Source organism: Ornithodoros turicata, chromosome 8 (genome assembly GCF_037126465.1).
Source record: "Ornithodoros turicata isolate Travis chromosome 8, ASM3712646v1, whole genome shotgun sequence".
Classification (NCBI taxonomy): Eukaryota; Metazoa; Arthropoda; class Arachnida; order Ixodida; family Argasidae; genus Ornithodoros; species Ornithodoros turicata.
The window spans coordinates 28,980,067-29,001,310 of NC_088208.1; the positions used below are offsets into that span (position 1 = coordinate 28,980,067).

Genomic DNA, 21,244 nt, shown 5'->3' on the forward strand with positions numbered 1-21,244 from the left:
ATTGGCGGATCAGTTCTACTGGTTCTTTCGTTTGCAATCTCATGATTGCCCTTCTGAGTGTAAATGGGCGGGTTTAAAAGCCAGAAGAGAAAGCAGAGATTGGCTCCCGGCAGATTGGATCTTCTACTCGCATAAGACTTAAGTATAGGGACATATTGTAATAGAACATTGATGCCTTGATGGAGATTATTTTATTTCGCATATTTCCTTATTCAGCACGAAAGTAGAAAAACTCATGATACCAAGCAGATCTTACACCTCGATGTATAAGGGAAGAGTATAAAGCGAGCTTGTACTTGATTGTACTTGTGGTATATAATTATTAATTGCATTATAATTGTATAATTGTAATATACATTAATTATATAATTGTATATAATTGTAATTGTATCTAATTGTACTTGCAACCCAATGTATAGTGGCGAAGCACGATCCACTTCGTGAATGGTTGACTCTCTAGGTGAGTCACTTTGAGACAACAGAAATGTTTCTCCTTCTTGCAAAGCAGGATCCGTAACCACCATCTGGCACACCAATTTTTAGTCAAGACTATGTGATATGTGTACAGTTGTTCAGACCACCGTTCTACATTAGTCCAAACACTATTTCCTGTATGTGTGGTTGCCTGTGTGTGTATTGATATCGATGTCCTCTCATTAGGACTGGCTCCGAGTTGTTCGGGTTGTCCGTGAGAGGTCATGGGGTGCTATAAGTTCCCATGAGCCCGCCACTGGTGGCGCTTCCTAGCCAGCCTCCTCTCGACAACATATGCCTACGTCGGAAACACATGTCGGTAGCCGAGCAATCCACAACCACACGGGCCTACGTTGGAACAGCCTGTCATCAAGGGCCATGACATTCATTTACTTTTGATGTAGAACAAGATGTCTGAACTGTAGGATGGGACAAGTGCAAAGCTTGCCCACGTCACGCTTGAAAAACAGTACTGCCCTCGCTATGACAGTTTCTAACAAGGTTATACGGGAGAATGTTGAGGATAACGCTGCCTATTCTATGCTGCAGCGTTATTTCATTTTTCATTACATTGATTTATTTGCCCACAGCACCGTGAGAGCAATCAAGGAAACAATAGACATTTTTAGAAAAGCAAGCGCCACCTGTGTATTGGCATCGAGGCGGCAAGCGCCACCTGTGGCATGCAAGAGCTCATGGGAACTTCGAGCGCCTTAAAGCATTACGAGATGACCAGAGGCGGAGGTAGATGAAGAACAATATTCCCGCTGTGCGCAGCAGCAGCGTCAGACGGGGTAAACCATAACCGAAGCAGATGACAGAGCAGTGTCCCTCAAAGTTCCCATGCGTGTTGTATTGTTGACTCTATGAGATGAGATGAGCTTGTATTGTTGTATTGTTGACTGATTAGATGAGTCACAGAATTAGTGAGCTCACCTTCCTTATCGTTCAGCTTGTATTGTTGACTCTATGAGATGAGCCCTAACCATTTGTATTGTTTACTGGTTAGATGAGTCACATAATTTGTGAACCTTAACGTTTCCTCAATGTTTAACTCAACGTTAACCTCCTTAACGTTTTAGCCTACTATTCCCTATATCCTTAACTTACTGATTCGCTTTATTTTCCCCAACAAAGTCAACAACTGAGGCCGGTCCTAAAACTCTGCCCCATTGCTTTTACACTTGAGTGTAACGGTGTATCGTGCCCTTCAGAAGTGCACCCACACCCCTGTGCTTTACAATTAACTCACCCGAAATTCCCGATAGATCCCCTCCCTGTGTAGCGGCTTTAGCATATATTCTAAATTAATTTAACTAATCTGGTAATTTAAATTTAGTAACACCCTCCACTACCATGAACCCTTTGCGCTTCCCCTGTTTTACAATTTTTTTTTTGCTCCTAACCTTAGCCGCTCCCTCCCAAGTCAAGTTCATACGTAGCAGCTGATTATATTTCTTATTCGTTCTTTATATGCCCCAGCAGTCACCACCATGCACCACCCCACACCTGCTTACCCAAACTTGATATGCGCGCTTGGGGGGGGGGGGGGATATAGGTTTATGTCATGAAGTAGGAGAGCTACCCATGGATGTAGTCGGTAGTCCCGCGCTTGGTGTCGCGCGCGTCCTTTTAAAATCGTCTATTGCGGTTGCACAGATGGGTATATATAGGGGCTTACTTTCATATACAGGAAGAGCGCTGCGAAAACGCCAGTGTAGAAAATTTTGCATGGCTCTAACGATAACGGTACGGAACACCGATGGACATCGGTCTGAGCTTTAGTATGCACGGCAGGGCACCCTGATCCTCATGCTAGTCTGCCTTCGTGTTTCCTTTGAGCAGAGTATCTATGCACGCCACGAGAAAAAAAAACTACAAAGCAAAGAAGTGTATTACACACGCAATCCATGCGCATTCCCAGTCGTTCCACTTACATGTGGTTTGGCGCCGTTTGACATAAATCAACCGCGCGGCGCGCTCTCTTCTGCTTTTCTTTTTCTTTCGTTTTACATGATTAAATGGACATGGCTCGACATTAAGCCACTCTCTGTCCACCCTGTCGCACACCGTTAGACATTCAACTGTGAGAGATAAGAACATTCTTGGCAACACTGAAACTCTCGTTTCAGTTTAACGACCTTCGTGCACTGCGGGATTTCTTGATCACGTGACCTCTTTAAAAAAATCTGCTACTTCTTTTCGTCTAACCAAGTGAGAGAGAGAGGGAGAAAACCAGAAACGGCATGAATTTTTACTTTGTTCGCCGAAGTTGCCTGTGGCGACCTTGGCCAAGATACTTCTTTCATGAGAATGTGCACAGAGCGACTCCGTTATGGTTACGATTGACTCCGAGCGAGGGAGTCTTCGGGAATCGTAAGAGCTTTCCGATTCCGACTCCGTATCGCTATCAGGCAATCAGATATAAGCAACGTGATGTCAGTCACTCCAAAGGAATCAGCCGATTGCCTTCTCACATTTTTGGAAACGTTATCGTGAAGCTTCTACGTTTTCCTAAAAATCTCTAACTTCTCGTGAGCCGCACTACACTTTATTTGTGGCCAAACAAAAAATGGTCCTTATAGAGTCCAATGTAGAAAGCCTACTTCTGCTTCTACGCAGAAGTATCATATCAGTAAATAACAGGGCCCTGTAAAATCTCATTTGTAGTGCTTCGGAGATTGGAATACTGCAAATGATGTCTCTAGGTCCGTGAATACAGCCGTACTCGCAGACTGAGAAAAAAAACTGTTCTGAGCAAATAATCGTTGCTGACATGTTGTACCATGAACGTGTGCACCTGCACTCTTAAAAAAATGGTGTACAGTAACTCCTTTTCGGGGAGTACACCCTTGCCACATATATTTACTCCCTTTGGACAGTACAATTATTCTAAAGTGGGAAGTTAAAGTGTTCCCTCACTCCGTGGAGGGAGTGAAGAGCATATTTTTTTAGAGTATAATTGTACTCTCCAAAAGGGTAAAAGGTGATATATGAGGCAAGGAAAAGGAGTTAAGGAGTTAAAAAGGAGGTAAAAAGGGTGATATATGAGGCAAGGAAAAGGAGTTAAGGAGTTAAAAAGGAGGCAAAAAGGGTGATATATGAGGCAAGGAAAAGGAGTTAAAGTGCTCCCCCTTTTTTTTTAAGAGTGTGTACCTGTGAATGATCATATGTTCAGTCAAAGAACAGTGACCGACGACTCCAGTGATTACTCACGCACTCCACTCCACTCCAGTGAGTGATTACTCACGCACTCATTGGTTAATCGTGTTCCTTTTTCTCTTCTTCCTTTCGGCTAACCTTTCTTCTTTTATAACAAACATATCACACGTACGTGAACACGTCTGTGCGATGCGTCTCCCTATAATATCTTCTTTCATTTTAGTTTGTTACGCAGTACAGTGAACGTCCTCGACAATGTCGGGCTTCGGGATAGGCCCATGTAACAGACCTCGGAGATGGTCTACTACAGGCGTACGTGGCACCACTTCCAGGAGCAGAAACGAATGAATGTCTTCACCAATTCTCACCAATGAAGGAAGCAAAAAGAAAAGTACACCAGTTATTTGCGAATTCTTCTACTAAATTATGTTCAACGTCGTATCGTTATAGCTCCTTGTCTGTGTAGCGCTACTGCTAGGAAGACACTGCGGCTTGCAGTGATGGCCAGTAGTTAACTGCATGCAGTTAAACTACTAGTTAAACTACCTCAATGTAGTTAAAAAGGAGCTATCAACTACTTGCAGAAGTGTAGTGGTAACTACTAGTTAAACTGCTATTTCAAGTAGTTAACTACAGTGGTTAGGTTACTGCAGGCGCCAACTACTTCCAATTTTGCCGCAAGCTTTACGGCACGATTGTGCTTCCGACTTTTACCTTGAGCTACTTGTTTGATGAGAACGGAGGTGCAGAACAATTGTGCCATGCATGTGTACGAAACTTCACTTTTACCGCTGCTTGCGATTCATATTTAGGTGTCCAAGAACACTATAGAATGGGATTGGTGTTGATGGACAATGTTAAGTAGTTATAGATGTAGTTAAATACATTAAAGTAGTTAAAGAAGTAGTTTTAACTACCTCCTCTGAAAAGTAGTTGAACTACTAGTTAAACTACTCCATCGCGAAGTAGTTAGTAGTCATAGTGAAACTACTATGGAAGTAGTTAATGGCCATCACTGGTGGCTAGGCTTGGCAACGTCTACTAGTTTACAAACAGAGGAATGTGTGTCACTGCGCCACGACTGGCATTATAAGCTTCGCTGGCGATGTTGTTTGTGGGGAGCACCTTCTGAGTTCGCCTTGACAATTTCTGTGATGTACACTCGAACGGGACACTGCACAGCTGGAAAGTGAAATTGGCGGCAGTGGACTGGTCTTATGAAAGGAAACCGTTGCTATGACCCCCTGCTATGATGGGCTTATCGCGTGATGCTGCTATGGCATATAAATGTGGATCGCTGTGACCTCGGCTGCGGGCTCCCGTAGGCGACCTTGCGGTTCTTGTTGCGGTATCAAGGACACCTTGTGTCGTTCAAGATCTGTTGCCTCGAGCAAGAAGATGCGATAGAGGTGGAACGATGCGAATCTTTCACGCGCTAACGTTAGAAACAATTGTAAGCAACGGGATATCCCTGAATGGGCGCGGGAAATAACTGTTTAGCAATTAAGAGAAAATGAAAATCAAACATGCGTTGCAGCTAAGGAGGCTAATTTTCCTATAACAGAAATAAGCCTAGTTCCTGCACTTGAGCACCAGGACATGCGGCTCCTTCTTAGTTTGAGTTTTAGTTTGATTCTAGAAAAAAAAACGGAAGGTTAGATTGACTACCTGTATGTGGGAGCCTTTCCCCTATTTTTTTCCGACATATGTCGGCACGGTTCCCTCAGAAGTCGGCCCAGGACGCACAGTCCCCCAGGGCGTGCACCTTTTTTCTCCTAATATATATATAATTTAATCTAATCTAATCTATGTGTGAGAAAATATTTTACAAGATATTGTCAGAAAAATGTTATAACACCTTGTTAAAGCCAGCGACAAACCATGATTTTCTACTTTTTACCATTGCACTAACAGATCACAAGTGTGTACACGTCTTCGTGCCCTGCGGTACCTTGGTGAGATTCGGTGCAGCTCCACGGTTTCATATACTCTGTGGCGGTGGCGGTAGTGGTGAAGATGGTGAAGTGATCGCTTTGCCTAAGTTGGTCTCGCGTCAGTTTGAAACTTGAGCGAGTAATCACGATCAAAAAGGAGAAGACGTGTCTTAAATAGTATAACGCCGGGACTTCATCCCACTCTACTCGTTCTGCTTATTATCATTTACCAGCCCTTTATGTCTACGCTTCATGGCAAACCATTCGCCAATCAAATTACCAAGTCGGAATTTAACGTTGCGAGACCTTTGATCGCAACAGCGATCATTCCTTACCGTGGAACTTCCTTCCTTACGGAACACGCTGTTAAAACTCTGTCGCAGAGGGCGACTTGTAAAAACAATTTGTGCAATGGTAAAACGACCCGTCGCGCGTATGTTGGTAGCTGGTATGCTGCACAGTTAATCGTATTAAAACACATAACAACCATTAAATGCTATTTCTCAACCACTCTCTCTCTCTCTCTTACTCTCTCTGTATGCACACAAAGCCGTAACGGGTTCCATTTGAAAGGTAAGTATTCTCACAGCTGACCAAGCACTGGAGATTATACTTGAAATGCAAGACGGCGCGTAGTTATTTAAGTGACCTTCGCGGATGCTTGCTGAAACCTGGTCTCAGAATATCGACACATGGACGATAAACATTGCCAAGAGATTTATTGAGCACGTGATCACAGATTCAGAAAAACGGAGTCTTCCTGCACCAGACTGCCAAGTCTTCGCCAATACCTCCTGACTTCCTTCGGGTAACCGTACCGTGCCCGGAAAGCAAAGCCACCGCAATAATTGATTGGACAGTCAGTCTCTTCCAACCATATACCACGGAACAACGCTTTCGAAGCATGTCGTTTGAAGGTTCGGGTCACACAGGTCCCCGGAGACGTTTGTTGTTTGTTGGAATTAGTGAAAGTCACGCTCGGTAAGCCGAACTGCGAAACACTCTTCTTTCGTGGAAATCGTAAGGGATAAAGAAATTGTAATAAAGGACAATTACATCAGCCCTTCTTTCTTCATATTTTTACCACGTTGGGTTAGGTTACGTCAAAGAGAACTGCTTTGCGTACGAGTTGGTTGATATCCTACGATTTCTTGGTAGACCTACAACAAGGACGGGGACACAGTGAAAAGTTCTTGTTGCACCCCATGTGATTAGACATCAAGAGAACAGACTGTGACAGTCTGCCAAGGCATTCGTCGTTTCTCTTGATGTCTAATCACATGGGGTGCAACAAGAACTTTTCACTGGTTTCCACAGGACCAACCCTAAGTATGACGTTTCTCAAAAGGACGTAATTCATTGGTGTAAGGACATAACTCATTGGTGGATACGGGAGTGGAAGAGCGTCCTTTTGCGCCTCACTGCGACCAGCCGCGACAAAAATATGTAAACCGAAACCAATTAATTACTGCAACAAATGACCCGCTTCGGTGGCAGATTTTTCTTTAAAAGTTTTCCACTGAAGGTCCCAAAAGGGGTAGTACCCATTTTAATGCCGACAGCGCCCTGTTTTAGAAGTTATGTTTTTTTTACGAAACTCATTTGAATTTCTATTTAAATAATGAGCGCCTCCCACTCATTCACACGGTGCGCAGCTTGTAGGTCGTATCGGACAGATACTTGTAAAAACAGAAAGTTCGTCGATTGGTGCACCCGTTCGCGAATTATTTAGCTTGAGGATTTAACTGAAATACCCGGTATATCTTTGCTCTACCTCTCTCTGTCGCCCTTGGAAGAGTCCTCACATTTTTTTTTCTTACAGCTCCGTGTGCAGGCACAATTACAATATCGCGGAAAATCCTATTAGATGTGACTCAGGAAACGTGCCTCTTTCGATTTCCTGCCTTTGCAATTTTCAAAACACTCCTGCGTTTTGTTTTCTTTCTGTTCTACAAAGAGGAGCTCCCTCTAATGAGAATAGTGAGCACGGCCGAATAATTAACAATCTCCACACATCACGGCTTCCCGAGCGGCATACAATTAAAACTACCCACAACCTATGAGCTACAGCCCAAAGTTGCAAGGTCGTGCCTCCACGAGACGCAGCAGGGACCCTCCTTACGATTAAGACCGTGCCCTACAAAGCATTGTACGCTTACGTCGATTGAGCGCTGCATATCTCCCGTCCACGGAGAGCTTTCGCCTTGTATCTTTCCACTCGATCTTAAGGCCACTTCCAGGTGACCGCTCCTCGCAGTCGTCCGTGGCATTGTGAAACTATGGTTCGTTAATTGCCCGATCGTCAACGATACCTCACCGTAACGCCAGGGGGCTAGACGTCCTGCATTTCGCTCTATCATTAAGCAGATTAGTGTCCTTAAATAAAATGATGTCGTTTCGCCGTCGCCGTGAAGCATTACGTTCGTGCAGTGTCGCACGTGACCTACATATGACGTGGAATTCGACAATTTGCAGGCCCGTAAAGTAATTGATGACGGGTAACCCAATTACTGTAATTAATTACATGTTCCGTAGTTTGTTTGTTTTTTACTTCCGATATGACATTCAATACTACTTAAATGTAACTAAGGGAGTTACTTTTTCGAGTCATTTTGTTAGGCACGTAAGGTACTCTTGGAATTTACCTTGCACGCGATTTGCGATCGTTCTCATGGTGTGTGCGATTTTTACTCATTCACGAAAGACGGATAAGAACCTTTAGAATGGTCGGTTTTTGAATGCTAATGAGCATTGCAAGCTGTATAGACACAACCAGCATTCCCTGAGTGTGTTAAGAAAGGCCATTCTTCACGGTCTTTCTGTGACATTTTTAAGGCATTCACCTCATTTCTGTCATGCTTTTGCAGGTCAGTCCAGGCATGTTCTCGTGTTTCTAGTCTGCATAGATTTCTAGTCACTGTACTCCACCAGTTGTGCAACAAGTCCTTTCCATAAATACCTCCATATTCTGCTGCCTTCCTCGGGGAAGAAGAATAACGTTATACCTCAAACACACTTATCGAAATGGCAATCCGGTAATAACTCAGTATCCCAGTCTCGGCGTCGAAAGCCATCATCCTAAGCACAATGCCACGGGAGCTGGTCCGACACAATTGTGACTTTCCAATTGTATCCTAATCATTTTCATGAGCATGTAGTTGTCATTGTAACTCAATTACTTCTAAAAGTATTTTTTCTTTCTTGTAATTTTGTTCTCTGGTTTTCAATCGGATAACAAGTCGACCTTGCGTTCGAGATTTCCTTTTTCTTCGAATAAACACATATCCCTGCCTCCCACATTTCTCTCTCTCTCTCTCTCTCTCATATTTTCAGACTACCGGGGAGGAATTTATTGGGCAGAAAAAAAACAAAGATAAAGGGGGAAAGGTCAGCCCTGCAGCACGCCGGCGCCATTCCCTAAACAAAAAAGAGTAAGAAATGATAAAAAATAAATAAATAAAAATAAACCTGGTTCACAGGGAACCCAGGAGGCCCGTGTCACGCAGAAAGCGGAGCACCGCCTTTGTGACACTCCACCTGACTACCGGATTGTATCTGTCACTCGCTAATAATCGTGGCCACGCATAAAGTGACTTCTTCTAAGGATGTAACGCACTACAATATTTTGACCCCTCCGTGCGAATGCATGCTTGTTACCGCAGACCGCTGATCGTAGCGTGACACGCTTCCAGCCGCTACGTATTTAATGTCAGCACTCACGCTACGAGGAAAACCAACGTGGAAAAATGGATGTCGCGTTCGCCCGAAGCATCACTGGAGGGTCGCCGGAGCCCGCGGAAGTCGCGCGCGAGGTGTACCTGCGGCAGCGGCGAAGAAATCGAAAGCAGGAGAGACATTCGAATATCTGGGTCACCTCGCGCTGTGCCCAACATATACATATCTCGGTAACAAAACAAAGAAACGAGGAACGCACGGTGTGCCCATCAATTATTACCACCTCTGCAAGAGTTGGTCGACCTCAAAGGCGCCCGCTGTGGTGGAGTGCTCTGAGTTTGGTATGAGTATTAAGCTGATGCTTTTGAGCCGTTTGGAGGGTTTTAATGTGTTGATCGTGAAGAAGTACTTTCGAGTTGTTACATAATTGATTTAATCGAAGCCCACCTAACCTCTTTCGCTGAAGGGAGTTCGGTTTAATGAGCTTTGGTGTGGTTCTTCTCTGGTGCAGGCAGGTTATGCGGACGGGCGAGAGTCCTGTCGGAAAGCGTTATTAACTGCTGGACAGCCAATTCGCTATAATTAATTAATAAACTTGTTAATTAGACGTTCTCTGGGAAATGCAAGATAATAGCACAATTGGAGCCAATCATCATTCAAATCTGTCGTCCCTGTTGAAGAGCCTGAGAAGCGATATGCGATATATAATGATATATATTATATTATATATATGCATTATATTGTTTTGTTGCTGACATTTTTTCCTCCTCACTCAGGTTCACGGGCAACAAGATGACATGAAGGTGATGTAGATATTATTGTCTTCCGCATCAATAAGCCTCCTATAAGCCTCCTCGTCTTGTACCTTGAAAGATGCGACCACAAGCTTAGGAACGGGATGTCGCAGAGCGAAAGACACATCGAGATACGTCACAGCTTCTAGAGTACAGTTACTTCGGACTTAGTCCCTTGGCTCTGAAATTTACTCTTGAACACTGCAAATAGTCCCGGAACTTCGCATATGCTTCCCTGCACTTAGTCGCAAAAGGGACTAATGCAATTCGTCCCCAAATGGAATTGCTTACCAAATTACTCTTTTAAATTACTCTCAACTCCAAGTCCCTAATAAATTACTCTGAATTAGTACTCTTTTCATCTTAGAGCGTTGCACCACGCGCAGTTATACTTCTATACCCACCACTTAGGTCAACATAGCGTCCGATAAAGGGTGTAAAAGTGTGGTAAAAGAAATTATCATATATCCAAATTGCCACAAATCGTATACGCCCCATTTGCTCACCGAATCAGAACCGGTAGCCCTATCACCCTATCAATGGTTTGCGGACAACGTGCTATGCGGTGAAGTTCTGTTTTGAGAGTGAGGTAGCAGGCAGAACTTTGCAACCTGCTATAGGCACAACATATGCGACAACTATTGCCTCCTAAAGGTGTAACTGCCCCACCCTGATGATGATGATGATGATGATGATTGAAATAAAAAGCTCGCCCCACCCTATTTTCTTTGAGTGTATCCACGGTGCAGAGTCTTCCCCCCATCCCCTTCCATGATGTAACTGTCATCCACGTGCATGATCTGAAGTACATGTTCCAGTATTTTTCTTTCTTTCTTTCTTTCTTTCTTTCTTTTTTTTTTCTTGTTGGTGCTCTTACATTCTTTTCCGACTTTCTCACGGAACAGTTCTGCACATCTATCACTCCAATGAGATATAATAGCAGCGCGGATTGCTGGCACAGCGTGTCTTGGAGCTATAATCTTAGCAGCCGCGAGGAATAATTTCTCCTGTATGGCAGAGATCTCGTTGTGTCAAATGACAAGGGGGCAATGCCTGGAGGAAACGATACTGTGATTACGGCGAGTGGTGATAGCCAACGCGGCGTACCCTCGTGTAAGCGACCACCAGGTTACGATAGGTCTTAATTACATAAGTTGTGTCACTTTTATGTGCGGCCTTCCTTGTTTCCTAATGGTGGCACCAGGGCTTCAGCGCGCTTGCTTGCCGCGACATGTGCATGAAACCTTTATCATGAGCGATAAAACGTTGGGGCGATATGAAAACAACCTATCGCGGGATTATGGATCGTGAGAGTATATGCACATGTGTGTGTGTGTGTGTGTGTGTATTTTCTAGAGATGAGACGAATCGAGAATTTTGCCAATCCGAATCCTGATCCAAATCCAAGGAAGGTTCTGCGAATCCACGAATCTTACGAATCTCGAATCTTTCGAATCCTTTCTTTGAAAGAGTTTGAAAATCTAAGAAGAAAAAAAACTTCTACTGAAAAGTGTTTTGAAGCAGAATATGATACATTTGTGTAACGATACATAAAACATTACATAATGATTCAGTTATTTTCGGGAGAAAATATACCCATATAGTTCATTTATTTAAGATATTGTTCGTCGACTATACACGAAATACATCAATTCTCGAGCCAGAATTATTTCCAGAAAGCTAAAGCAACAATCGAAAGCAAAACCGTATTACTTTTAAACTTGCAATGTAACAGTTCCTGCCTGAACTCTTTCAGTTCAGAGCAATGTAAACGAAGAAACAAGAAAACACCCGTCGGTCAATGAGGCTTTCGGCGGACTCAGGAGGCGCCAATTTGAAAAAGAAAGGAACAGACGTGGTTGGTGGATTCGAAAGGTTCGATTCGCCGTTTTGGGCACTAGGATTGGGCACTAGGATTCGTGGATTCGAGGATTCGGTTGGCACACCCGTAGAACTTTCAGTAAAGTGTGCCGTGTGAAATTGTGTTTTCTGTATAATACACCCATTGATGGTGCACGGCATTTGGAAGGGTGATGGTGATGGTTATGCGATAAAAGTAAAAAATGGGGAGGGTAAAAATGGGGAAAAAATTGAAGGGTCCTTTTTCGAAGCCTCCTTGCATGTGCTGTAAAACTTGCACCAGAGATGTCGTGCCACAAGACAAGACGTTTACACCTTGAAGGAGGTAGGAAACTTATTGCGTAAGTGGGCAAAATGATCAACAAAACCACCGATGTGGCATATCGTCCATAATCGTAGTCGTCTCGCGGCGTCGGGCGACGAACGATCGTGATCACGAAAGTATTCCCTTTGAGGCATTGAACACTGTTCCGGCTGAGAAGAAGTCTAAAGGGAGCTAAATGATGATTATGAAATAGCCTCGATCGACCTTCAGCTATACACAGCAACCAGGAATCCAGAACAAATTGCTTCTCGTCCATTTCTCGCTGCGCCCTTTTGAAGAACCGTGCGAAAACGTAGGATTAAGAACACCTCCCAATGACTGTCGACGAGAATATGCGAAAAGTGACCTGCTCAGTCGCACAGGGGGAGCAGATGATGCAAGGGTCGAACAAATTACGGAGCACCTTGCGGGAAGTCACTCGAATCTAGACCGTAAGGTATAACGATAATTAAAAAAAAAAAAAAAAAACGAGTAAGAAGTGAGACAGCATTTTCCCTCTCGCGTCTTGCAATGCAGAGATGCAGGTTTTACTTCTCATCATTTATAACCCGCAAGTTCCGCCGCAGGAGAAATTCTTCACCGATAAAAGGGGAAGGACGCAGGGGATTTTTTTCGTCAGATTTACTACGAGGCGTTCTCAGAAAACGGACCGCTTTGTGCGGAAGGGTGGTCACGTTTGTAAGACCTTGCCGGACGCCTATGGAGTCACGAATTTGCCGCCAATGACGTGTGGCCTAGATGAGGACAGTGGAGTTATGCACGACACTGGTCGTCTGGTGCGCAAGAATGTTGGCTGTTGATTCTATTATGATAACAGTAATAATATTTATTCGCAATAGCAATGTGGACAAAGAAACGTTGCTGGTACGTCTAAGCTGAGAAGCACTTGACAGTCAGACGCAGCTGTAAAATGACGTGCTCAGTACAAATTACCCAAGCAGCACAGCATATGGCCCCACATTGAACCAATATTGGGTTGCTTGAGTATCGTTACTATTACTAGTATTTGAAAAAAAAGCTACGGAAAAATGCAGACGAAAATGAAACATTGTACAAACAATGGCCGTTACACTTCGAAAAATTATGAGTAAAACCTAGCCTTAACTGAAGAAATCGATGTAAGAAAAATAACAAGAAATTTGGCGGGAAAGAGTTAAATAACACTGAGATGCAATATTCGTGGAGTCGGAGGGTAGGTATTAAGACAGAGGGTGACACACATATTCGAAGTACAGTATATATTTCTGGAAGCCTTATGCACATAAGAAATAATTTTTGTTTTTCTGGCCAAGTGATCTTATCTTATAGCGAAAATATATCTGACTGCTTAGTTGCTATCAGTTATTTAATGATTTTCATGATAACGCAGGTGCCCGTAGGTCATTACTATAGGCATGTATATGGGCATGTGTGTGTGGGTATGGTCTATGGACGTGTGTAGATTGTTCAGACATGTAATGATACCTGGATAAAGTTTACTTGCTATACTTGTACCGTTTCGTACTTTCAAGCGCTCTAAATTTAGCATTTCAATCCAGTGGTCTTTCGGGAATTTTCACTGTATCTAGTCGTTTTTACGATTCAGAGGTAGTCTTGCGGTTGGCTGTAAAGAACACGACGTTTAAGCCGGGATGATGCATCTCTAATATACCAATATAACAATTTATCCTCCTGTCTGAGTGGAGACAAGTTATGTGTGATACGTGAGAAAACAAACAGTGTCTCTCTACTGATGCGACGAGGAGTAATCGATTACATTGCTGCTGATTTGCTGACCCGCGCAATAGACCTCGTATTGCCAACTGTAAGCTTGCCCACATCACGCTTCAAAAATAAAGAGCCACCTGTGGCAACCTTTTTAGAAAAGCAAGCGCCACCTATGACACGTAAGGGCTCATGGGAACTTCCAGTGCCTTCAAGCACTACTAGAGTGCCAGAGGCGGAGGTAGAAGAAGAACAACAACAACATTCCCGGTGTGCGCTAGCAGCAACGTCAGCTGGGGTAAACCATAACCGAAGCAGACGACGGAGCAGATTCCCTCAAAGTTCCTATGCTGCTTTGCGCCGCGCGCTTGGTGGCGCGCGCACCTTTGTAAAATCGTCTATTACGCTGTTAATTTAAAACTGCGCTTAATTGTTTTATAGGTATTGCACAAATTTAGCAGCAGAATCGCGTTGAGTTTCGTTGCGATGGCAGAAAGAATACCGAGCTATCACTACAGCTGCGCTGGCTGCTCCAGTGAGGTAACCGTGGCGCGATCTATCGCCGATCAGCGCTACTAGCGAGTTTTCATTTTTCATTCACATCGTTTAGAAAATCTTCGGGGGATGCCATAAGAATGCTATCGCATTAAGATCCTACAACAAGGACGGCAAGAAAAACTCAGCAACGTCTCGGCGGGTTTTTCATTGTGGATTTCCGCCACCAGCTCTCTTACTTTTTCAGCATTTTGAAGACGTAATAAGATCGATATTTTTTTTTACGTTGCAAGAAATCGAGACGTAATTGACGTCGATAGACACACCTGCATATTTACAAATGGCCCGATGGTACAGAACTGCTGCACCGACTTCTCCCACGTTAATGACACCATAGTTGCAAGACACACTTTGCAGCAAACATTTGCTAAAGACTGCTCGGCGCTTCAGTTGTCGATACATCATTTTCAACCTTGGGAAAACAAGCGTAGCGACCGCTGTTATGGGCTTCACCGAGTCCTCGCTTCCTCTTGTGTCAATAGCGTGCCAGCGCTAAGTGACCCGCGTCACTCGCAATACCCTCTTGTCTAAACACATAGACAAGGGACTTCCCTTAAATGCAACTATAAAAAAAGAAAAAGCTCCGCTTTGCACACTTGTTTCGTTCATTCACTTCGGGTTTATTTTGTAATGTTATACAACTTAAAGTGGACCTCCCCACCGCAAATCTTTGTTTATTGAACGTCAGGCATATAAGGTGTCCAGGCACGTAATAATCTAGTAGAAGGAATTCCGTGTGGCATTAGATAGTGGGCGCTCTGCCTTCAGGAAAGGCTCCTTGTGGTCATTCACGAACATGTCAAAACGCCAATTTTATACCTTCCTCTGTAATTGGCATAATCAGTCGCATATTTCACACAGGAAAATAATAAAATTATACGCTTTGTGTGATGCCTATGTGTAGGGCCATCATAAATTAATTTTTACCTAGTTGTCTAATCAGTGCTACAAGCTCCACTGGAATATCTTAGAATGTGTAGAATGTGTATATGTGTGTGTATGTTGTCGCTCATTGCTCATGGTAGATAGACATTTGTGTTTTCCTAAGTGATCTGGGGTAGCCGGCTCTCGTAATGAGTGCCTATTTCTCCATTTTTTTCGTTTCTTATCAACTCAACTCAACTCGTATTTTGACGGTGATCTTAATGCATATAATCCCCACTGCTTTAAAATCCTTTACACCCCAGTTCTATTAAACGGCAACGTAAACTAAACTTATCATTATCAGAAACTAAAATAAATATAAATCCACGGATTACTTCACAAATTACGTTACAAAGTCAGCCGTATTCACGTTCCATTCACTTCAACAGGAGGTACGATTCCTGCCCCATATGACTGAGCAGGCCATGCGCACAATAGCGTAGAAATTATCCGGCTGCATTAACTTTGCAAAAGGCGTATCTTATACCTGACGCGCGATTATCCTTTGTAATCTTAAGAAACGTTCCATACAACACATTGTGGTGCTTGATGCACGTTATCTTCGACGCTTTGTGTTCTGCAGGGCCAACTTCATCGGGCTCTCATTACGGGAAGCGGTAAAGAGTTCATAATCCCTTTCTTTCTGCGACAGAGCCAGCAAACAGTCATGGTTTGCGCGAACGAGTTCCAGTCTTTCTTTATAGATCGATCGATCGGGATATAAAACAACACAACAAAAATTTCTTGTATAGAGGCACGGAGCGGAGAGTTACTCTCTCTGCATAGACTTCCGGGATAGCAGATGTCGGGTTCGCGTGAATTCGGGCAGGGCGCAGGAAGGTACCGATAAATCGGAACACACCCACGTACATCGACACGTCGTTGCATATTTGCATAAAACTATTGAGAACGGCGTCGAACTAGAGCTTGTGAAGATGGGTCCTCGCACTGTCTCAGTTGGCGTTTTCGTATTACCCTTATTACGTTCGGTAATTAGGTACTATTATCTGTCTTTCTTTTCCGCGTCCGGAAATCGGGACAGCGTGTGTAATTGGTTAATTATGGTAAAATTCTTGAGTTGTTGCGTTCACCTCGCCTGAACTTTTCAGGTCTTATAAAACGTGCTACCTAACGTTACCTAACTTTCTCTTAAGTAAACGTGTTTGCAATATGTCGATATCGACACTAATCTGTGTCTTCCCTAGCGCCTGCTCAGCGCGGCTAGCCATGAGAATACTAACAAATATAAAGCATCGAATATTTCTCAAGAGTGGCAACTGTGGCGTTGCTCATGGTCACAGTTGTCTCGCGGTGTAAAGCCACGAATCATTTAAAAAAATAGTTAACATGACAGACTCCTGAGTTCCAACAACACGTGCGTCATAGCAAAACAGGGTGTCTTTTTTTATATATAGATTTTTCATTTAAAAAAATATATATAGGACTATAGACATCCTGTTTTCACTTCTATCATCTCTGGGTCGGCGGACGTTCTTCGCCATCTGTTGGTCAACCGTCGAATGACTAATTACCTAAAAATCGTGAATTAACTTTTTAATTATAAAAACTACAAGGTCGTTCCAATGAGAACATCTGCTCCCTTCGGTCACCTAATACCGTTACCGTTTTCAGAACAAAAATCCGTTCGATAGATCGCCCGCAAAAATTTCGCGAAAGAACACATTTTTTTCTCTCTCTTTATTTTGTTCATTGCGCATCTTCGAAGACGCGTCTTTCTTTCACCCCCAGTGTGAGAGGGTGAAGGAACACAGTACCGCCTCACCGTGCCACAGTGCCCCCTGTGTACAGATATGCACACTGTACACTCACGAACTGTATGTCACTGGTTACTCACATACTTGGCTTGTACTCGTATTTTTCTGAGCCACTTGTGTATATTTTTTATTCTGTGTTAGCGCCCCGAAGCGGCTGTGGCTTTGAGCGGAGTACGGATGTGAATGGATGAATAGAGGACAGCAGGAGTGTGTGTGGGGGGGGGGGGGGGGACGAGGGGGTTAGTGTGCATCCTGGGCCGACTTCAACGGCAGGTGTGCCAGCATCCCTCTGGAGAGTCTGCCGGAAAACCCAGGGAAAACCTCGGACAGCACAGTCGGTGGTAGGATTCGAACCCACCACCTCCCAGTCTTCAGCGCGATCTTGCCTACAATCAACGAGCTGGTCCACTGAACACTGAACAAAAGTAATTGTATTGTGGTCACATTTTCAACATCATAGTTGTGTGTTAGTTACAATTACAGTTACTCTCATATAACTCAATTAAAGCTACCAATTACTCTGAAAAATACTTTTTTAAATAATTCATTTACATCGGGTGTCCTTCGTTTCAAAATATAATTTCGCAGGATGCAGTACAAATACGAAATTATTGTATGAAATGACAAATGAAGTTACTACTGGAATACAGTGTTTAGCAAGAACATAATGTCATGTCTGAACCGATATTGCAAAGCCATCACAGAAATTGGATGAATATCTTCACAATCCCACAGTGAGGCGGTGAAACGGGTCGTTTCGCACTTAAAGTAATTTCGAAAGTAACTGTAAGTGCATTGAATTACTTCCAAAAGTAATTAAATTACAGTTACAACTTCCCAATACCGAAAATAGTCGTCGAGATAATCGATTACTGGGAATGCAGTTACTTACAGTAATAATTAGGTTAGTTTTCTGCGTAATTACTTTGCAGGCCCGATAGTGTTCCAGGAAAAATATTTATTCACGGCGATCCTCCACACCAACCAATTAATAGTGATTCCTGCGCGGAACCTTCCAGAACGACATCAGCCAGTCAATCAATAATTATCGGGTGATTTATCGAGCACCTACCTGCATACTCACATACACGCGGCCACGCCCATCCAATGGGTTAACTGATCAACCTCCCCTTGCATATAGCGGCATTATACGTTACTGGGTCACCCGAATGTGTGGAGTAACTCGTGCACATTCATCCGGGCACAGTATCTGTCCACCCACGTGGTACGCAAATACCATTTCGGCATGATCCACTTACTTCATATCAGGCACCTTCGAACAGCTTCTTTATCGCTGACAAGCGCTGCCAGGTCAAGGTGCGTTAAAGGCAGGCGATTCTTCTACCTTTGGCTGACGGTGATAAACTGTGATCTCCACTGTTTGCAGTGAGATTGATGATTATTCCGATATTCCGGTCAATGACGGTGGCTACTGGTGTGAGTTACAGATAAGTCTTCACCTTGACACCAGACTCGTGAAGGTAGTGCAATCTTTGTAGCATACATGAATGCTGAACTTTAGTAACGCGTGCATGACTTACACTAGCTATAGTATTTCATTCGAACCGATGAGGTCGCTAAATGTGTTTATCAGTTTATCGCCGGCGTGCCTTACATTTCTTTGTTTTCCATTTTATATGACCTATAAACTCCATTGACTTGATATTCGATGGTCACCGTTAGTAGGACGTTGGTTCAATGATGCAATGCGATATGATTGTTGGTCCTCTGAGTGAGTATAATCTCATAAGCATGTATGGAAAAAAAATGAAAAGAAAGCTTTTCTACTTCAAGGAGTGTCGCTCGACTAGCTCCTACTGTAGGGCCCGATAAGTTGCCTTTTCAACGTGCATAGCCTCAATGTAAATTTGGTCATTCGTAGTCGCCTAAACGTAAAGGCACAAGCAAGAAGATCACCCGCTCTTGTAGAAAGATAGCCCCCTTAGCGTGAGTCATAGATCTGCACAGCATGTAGAAGGAATGATCCAACGAGAAAGAACTTCACGTCTCCAGATCTCACAGGGTCACTCTCTGTAGCAACTGTGTATCTAAGAAGAGGAGGGCTGTGGCAATAAAGAAGATCCATGCGATATCGTCAATCGCCATTACTGTCAAAAATGTTTTGTTTTTCGTTTCATTTTTTTTACAATTTTTCGCGTTTTTCGCGAGCTCCAAAAATTCGCGGATTTAAGTACCCGCGAAGTAGATGCACTGACGTCACCGGGACACATGAGCTAGTGTTTTTCGCGAATTTAAGTTCCCCCGTCAACAATGGCCTCCTCCGAAACGCGAAAATATGTTCCACGTGAAATCAGCTTCTCCTACAGTAATCCATACTCACGCTGATATGAATAACCAATCAATCAAAATGAGAGACTGGAGGAAAGAGTGACGCTCAGGTGCCCATCAGGGAAACCACATAGCTACCATAGCCATCCATTTATTAGAAGAAGAAGAAGCGAGATCCATTTGGGCACATGACGAAGCAAAAAAAAAGAAAGAAACGGTGATGGGTGAGTTGCGGCTGACATGATGACCGTGTGCTAACTTTTCATGTGAACTATGATTAGGTATACATACGATACATCACACCATATTATTCCAACGCAAGTTGGCCACACTGAGCTGTTTAAATATCAGTAGATTACGGCCACCCAGTTAAGAAGAAACCACCGGAAATGCATTTGAGCAACCGAAGTACACTGGAATGTGAAAACGACCGCCTCCTGTGAGGTCATCTCCGTTTTTGTTTTCATAACCTGTTATGCCGAAGAGTCCCGTTACATAATAAAAATGTAACGCAACTGCGCCACCTTGTAGCAAGCGCAGTAAGTAAATTATTCTTCGTAAATACATAAGAGGGCGCTCCAACCGACATTTGATTTGTTATTGCTATGGGAACAATAAGTGTGCTCAGTTTTAGGGTGCAAGGGTTGACAAAACTCTCCTGCGAACCCGTAATGTCTGGGAGTGCAAGTCGGTGACCGAATTTGGCCAAAACCTAATCATAAATACCAGATTTTCCATTCTACCCGAATTCACTGGATATCGACCATTTGAACTTTTATTTATTAATCATTGTTTTCGTTGAGGAGTCATCCTTTAGCGCTAGTTTCTCTTCGTGGTTGGGTTTGCCTTACAAAAGCCCTGTTGCAGAGATGTACTGATCAATATCACTGGACCTTCTCCTACCAAACCAAAGCAGAACCCAACCGGTCACCATTCATGTTGAAGTAATACCAATACACTGGTTGTCCTTTCCTCACATGTTCTAAGGTGCGTCAAGGACCCTATCTATCTGTCGTACAGAAGCATAGGGCACACTATGGGAGCATGGCACTTTTCGCAATGTAGTTCGCCATGGAAACCCGTACTAGATACCCCTTACTGCGGTGCCTAGTGCTCTAGCGGCGTGCACTATACATCGCCCTCTATGAACCGACAAGATCACTTCTCATCGGCGAGCAGTCAAACAACTTCTCAATCGTCCTTTACGGAGCGCTGCTCCATAAGCGATACGTAAACGGTCAAGTTGTTCCTCTGAAACCCGTAAGATGCCGCTGAACTCAGTTCCTTTTGCACGCGAAAGCAGATACGAGCCGCAGAAGAACGAGAGGCAGCAGTTTTCTTTGTTTTCATCTGCGGTGCCGTTGTTCCGCGTCATAGACTAGGATGTAACTTATCTCGACAGTCTTTAATGATGCCGCCAACATGCCCATGCGATTTCTGCCAAGCCCGCGCATTTTTAGCTAGACCAGAAGCCGTCGAAAATCAACATTAGGTGGCCCCACAAATGTCCCCGCCAGATGTGGACCCGAATGTCCGTATCCGGAAATGGATGTCCATCGGACATCTTCGGGAGATACGTAGATGGACGTCCGTGGCCGTATACCCTCAGGATGTCCCGTCTCGGCTGTTTCAAGAATTGTCCCAAAAAGGTCCCTGACCGGGTGCTACATGGAGCATTTATTGCCAAAGAGAGAGGAACGCATGACTGTGTAACAGTGGCAAGTTTAACTTTCGATGGACCTACTGAATGCCTCTAACCGAAAACGGTACGAA

At 43.8% G+C, this 21,244-nt stretch overlaps 1 long non-coding RNA gene across 2 annotated transcripts in view; it reads left to right on the forward strand.

Annotated features, from left to right (window-relative positions):
- LOC135366881 (uncharacterized) overlaps positions 1 to 10,120 on the forward strand; it is a 48,042-nt gene extending 37,922 nt beyond the window's left edge. For both annotated transcript variants that reach the window (XR_010414305.1, XR_010414304.1), the window contains exon 3: positions 10,022 to 10,120. This is a non-coding gene — a long non-coding RNA (uncharacterized LOC135366881). The remainder of the gene's footprint in view (positions 1 to 10,021) is intronic.
- The last annotated feature ends 11,124 nt before the right edge of the window (positions 10,121 to 21,244 follow it).